The sequence below is a fragment of the Penaeus japonicus genome, unplaced genomic scaffold, assembly GCF_977035675.1.
Source record: "Penaeus japonicus unplaced genomic scaffold, GWHDUDI00000001_assembly GWHDUDI00000035, whole genome shotgun sequence".
In the NCBI taxonomy this organism is placed as follows: domain Eukaryota; kingdom Metazoa; phylum Arthropoda; class Malacostraca; order Decapoda; family Penaeidae; genus Penaeus; species Penaeus japonicus.
Genome location: NW_028234437.1, coordinates 28,093,443 through 28,099,027, shown reverse-complemented (window position 1 = coordinate 28,099,027; position 5,585 = coordinate 28,093,443).

Here is a 5,585-nt window from a genome sequence, read left to right as displayed (position 1 = left end):
ATGGTGCATTGGTAACTGATTCAAAGGGAATGGCTGAATTACTCAAATTGCAATATAGTGTCCCAAGAATAGAAAAATTAATATCAGACCCACAACATTTTAGTATTATTAGTAACGTAGATGAATGTCTCACTGACTTCATATTCAATGAAAAAGATATTTTTGAAGCAGTAAGTGAAATCTCAACAAACTCAGCAGCTGGGTCAGATGAAATCCCAGCAATCTTTTTAAAAAACTGCAAAGAAACCATAGCAAAGCCACTGGTAACTTTGTGGAGGAAATCTTTGGACATGGGGATTATTCCCAGCTTACTGAAAGAGGGTACTATAATTCCAATATATAAAGGTGGATACAAAGGTCAGTCCAAAAATTATAGACCAGTAGCACTAACAACTTATATGATAAAAATATTTGAAAGGGTAGTGAGGAAAAAAAATTCAGTTCTTAGATAAAGAAAACAAGATAAATCCCGGGCAACATGAATTCAGAAGTGGTAGATCTTGTTTATCACAGATCCTGACACACTTCGAACACATACTAAGGGACCTAACTGAAAATAGAGAAGTTGATGTAATATATCTAGACTTTGCAAAAGCTTTTGACAAAGTAGATCATGGCATTCTGCTACATAAGATTAAAGACCTTGGAATCGGCGGGAAAGTTGGAAGATGGATTTACAACTTCCTAATAAATCGTAAACAAATATACAAATTAATGGGCTTTACTCGAATGAAACGATTATTATGAGTGGGGTGCCACAAGGGTCCGTTCTAGGGCCCTTGTTATTTCTTATTATGATTGGTGACATTGATAATGGTGTAAAACACTTGAGAGTAACACCATTTGCAGATGATACAAGAATAAGTACACCCATAGATATACAAGATAATGAAAACAAACTTAACGAGGATCTACATACCATCTGTAAGTGGGCATATGACAACAATATGAAATTCAATGCAGATAAATTTGAAATCATAAGATATAGTCCAACTGTAAATTTAAGAGCAAGATCATATTTTGTCGAAGGTGTGGAGATTGAGGAGAAAAAAGGAGTAAAAGATCTAGGACTCTATATGAGTAATGGCATGAGTTTCAGTCACCATATAGAGCAGATTGTCAACAAAGGAAAAGTTATGAGTGGATGGGTAATGAGTACTTTTAAATCTAACTTCTTGAATACTTCCTCCAAGCAAGCTGTTCGGTGAGATGGTGTCGCCCTGCACATAACACCCTTTTTTATTGGTATTTCATTGGTTTCTGCGTGTATTTCGATGGTCGCTGTACCATCTTTATATATATCCTCTAATAATCTGCACTATATTTCTTCTACTCCTTGCCTACGAATTGCATCTAGTACTGCAGTTATCTGTACCGAATCAAATGCCTTTTCATAATCTACGAATGCCATACACAGGGGCTTCCTATATTCGTTTTTTTTTTTTTTTTTTTTTGGGGGGGGGGGGGGGTGTGTGTGGATATGGTCTGTAGTTGAGAATCCGCTACGGAACCCTGCCTGTTTCCTGGGTTGTTTTGAATCTAATGTATTGGTGATACGGGCTGTGATGATTTTTGTGAACAGTTTATAGATTACTGAAAAGAGGCTTATAGGTCAGTTCTTTTTTTATTGCCGCTCTCTCTCCTACATCTTGAATAATATCTACACTAATGCCGTCTTCTCCTGGTGTTTTTCCTCTTTTCATGCCTTTTAGTGCCTTATTTACTTCCCCTACCGTAATATTTGGAACGTCTCCAATGGTTGTGTTTGTCTCCGTGTAGTGATTCCCCGAGACATTCCCTTGCCCCAAAGTAAATTCCCGATTGAATCCATGGTAACGTGAATCTCGTCCTGTGTAGGGGTAGGCTGCCACCAGCTGATAAGGGATCAGCACCCGTGTATATGCGAGACAGTAAAAGACGTGTAAAATGTATGTTATGTATGTGTATGAGTGTATGTCAGTTTGTATGTGGAAAGAAAGAGTTCCTACACAGGACATTGCCGAGCAGGCGTGGCTAGAGTCAGGCAAACATTCTTATTTCAGTGTTTCACAAAAGGACTTGAAAAATATAAAATGAAATCATTCCGATCATAGTTTATTATATAAATATATTCACACAAAGAACAAAAGGTCTCTCCTCCTTCTATATTGAAAAACTTCTCCTTTTGGCTGGCCATGAATTTAGCCTATGGTCGCAACCCTTTAAAAACAATAAGATTGACAATAAAAGTTCCAATAAAAAGAGAAAAAAAACAACAAGTGCCAAAAGGGCACAGGTTGTGAGCAGTGCTGTTGCCGAGCTAGGCTCATCTACAAGTGGCTATCTGCTAACGATCCAGTTTGTTTGTTTGTTGGATTTATTGGCTATCAACCAGCGGCACAGGCCAAGGTTATTAAGCCAATGATTCCATTTTATTTTATCAATCTATAAAAGGTCATAAAGTTTTGTCTCCTTTAAAAAAGTGATTACTTTACTTATTATTTTTTCATTATCAGAAAGTAGATTTTTTATATTCAATTCAATATTTTTGATTTGTAAGTAATTTTTTATTTTTTGTCTTTGGTTATTGTATTGATTGCATGTTATAAGTATATGGTTTATTGATAAAGTTCTATTGCAGTGTTGGCATTGAGGAGGGAATCTTTTTTCTATGTAGGGAGTGAGGTGTGTAAGTCTTGTTGTGTTTACCCTGAGGCGGGCCAACACCACCTCCTCCCTTCTGTATTTTCTGTGGGCTGTGTCCCACGTTTCTATTTTTTCTTTTGTTTTGTTGTGCATTGTGAGGTCGGTCCACTCACTCTGCCACAGGAGATGGATTTTTGCTTTTATAAAAGAGACAAAACACCTGAGATCTGTGTGGATAATACCAGGCTCCAGATCGCCAGTCGACCCGGCTAGTTTGTCAGCCTGTTCATTACCATGGATACCCGAGTGTCCAGGTACCCATATCAGTTTGATTGATTTATTGGCACTATGCATTTTACGAATGATATTACCCTGTATTTCATTATAGGTGGTTTCTAGTGATTTAATGGCTTTAATTGAACTTAACGAGTCTGAAAATATGACTATTCTATCGTGGGTCGTCGATAGGGCAAAATCTAAAGCTTTATCAATTGCAAATAATTCGGCAAGAAAGATCGATGTATGATTCGGCAATCGAAATCTCAACTGACATTCAGTCGACCATACACCCGCTCCCACACACTCGTCTGTCTTGGACCCGTCGGTATATAAATGAAAAAAGGAAAGATGTTTAATTAGGATCTCTCTGAACCTCTGGCGTACCTCCACCTCCGACACCGTGGCTTTGGCTGATGGTAGCCAGTCTACAACAGTAGAAAAATTGGGTGTTTCCCACGGTGCTATATTTGATTGAACCAGGGTATCGATGGTAGAGAGATCTATACCGACTTTTTCTGTGAGGTCATGGAGTCTATTGCCCAGCGGCTTCCCGCCGCGATACTGGGGCCCTACCTGCCGGCGCAAAACATCCCTGTTGGGATGTTGGGGCTGCCTGGCTACCTTTGCGGCATAGGTCAGCGCAAGCTGGCCGCGTCTAAGACGGAGGGGAGGTACTCCCGACTCTACCTCTAGGCGCTCGGTGCGAGTGCACATAAGGGCTCCAAGACAGACTCGTAAACACGCATTCTGTACTACATTCAAATCTTTCAGAGTTGAGCTCGTTGCCGAGCCATACACGATTGACCCATAATCTACTTTAGACCTAATCAGGGATTTATATAACATCAGTAAAGACTTTCTATCAGCTCCCCATTTGTGTCCAGAAATGCACTTTAATAAATTAAGTGCTTTTTGACATTTATTCTTTAACTGACCAATGTGGTCTTTCCAATTTAATCTACTATCAAAGAGTAGTCCAAGAAATCTAGCTGAATTTTGAATAGATATTGGATGGTTGTCTAGAGTTAGCCTGATGTTGGGCTTTCTCCTATGTGTAAAAACCACGCCAATACTCTTTTTAATGGAAAACTTAAAACCCCACTGGAGGCCCCAGTTATGAATCATATCCAGTGCCAATTGGATCTGATTTGCCGAGAACTCTGCATTATTGCTGGAGTGCCATAATGCACAATCATCGGCGTACAGTGAGTATTTAAGATTCCGAGGAGGAGATGGTAAAATGTCATTTATTACACATAAAAATAATGTTGGAGACAAGACACTTCCTTGTGAGTACCCGTTTGCCTGGACAAATATGTCCGAGAAAGTGACGTTGTCAGAAAATAATTTGACAGAAAACGTTCTGTCAGAAATGAAATTTTGGATGAAACAAGGCAAGTTTCCACGTAATCCGAAAGCATAAAGTTTTCTGAGTAGGCCATGTCGCCAAGTCATGTCGTAGGCTTTTTCTATGTCTAAAAATACTGATATCAAAAAATGCTTTTTGGCAAATGCCTCATGAATGTGACTTTCCAGTTTTACTAGCTGATCGAGAGTTTGGCGTCCCTTTCGGAAGCCGCACTGCTCGTCAACTAGTAAATTTCTGGTATTTAAAAAATGCAATAGCCTACTATTAACAATTCTTTCCATGACCTTGCATAAGCAACTTGTCAACGCAATTGGGCGGTAAGAGATGGCGGATCTGGGATTTCCCCCTCCTTTCAATATGGGAATGATGTGGGCGAAGTGCCATGAATTTGGAAAAGTCTGGCTTTTCCAAATATCATTGTACACTTCTAGCAACTTAATCATGTCATCATGATTAAGATGCTTTATCATCTCATATCGAATCTCATCGGGGCCTGGGGATGTTCCTCTACAGGCTTCTAGGGCTCGGACAAGCTCATTCATTGTTAGATCTTTATTGTAATCAAAATTATCTCCTGTGGCAAAGTGAATTGGTTGCAGCTCGGCTGCTTCCTTGGTGGTCAGGAATGCAGGGTTGTAATTTTCCGAGCTGCTTGTATAAGAGAACTGCCTGGCGATTGTGTTAGCAATGTCTCTAGGTTCATCATAATTATTTCCCTCATGTAAGATGTTTCTGATTTTTATTGATTGTTTTTTTCTATTGATTCTATTGACTGTGGACCAAACCTCTGAAATTTTAGTATTGCTGTTTATCGTAGAGACAAAGCTTCGCCAGGAGTCTCTTTTGGCTTGTCTGATTGTTCTACGAGCCCTAGCTCTCGCTTGTTTGTATTTGCGAAAGTTCTCATTTGTGATATTATTATGGAAAAGCCTGTAGGCCCTATTTCGTTCACATAGCGCCCTGCGGCAATCTGGTGTCCACCATGGAACTCTATGCTTAACGCTATCTGTCGAAGTCTTAGGTATGGTTGCCATTGCTGCATTTATAATACAATTTTGAACATTGTTTACTTTATCATCAATGGTTTCTCCAACAACTTCGAGCTTGACGCTCCTTGTGAAGGCGACCCAATCTGCTCTTTTTACGTTAAATTTGGGTGCTGAAGGCGTCCTCGAGGTGTCGCATGAATATTGAATACAAATAGGAAGGTGATCGCTTCCCAACGAGTCGTCAATGGTGTGCCACAGGCACTTGGCTGCTAGTGTTGAGGAAACCAGTGATAGGTCAATAAAGCTCAAATTACCGGTATTAT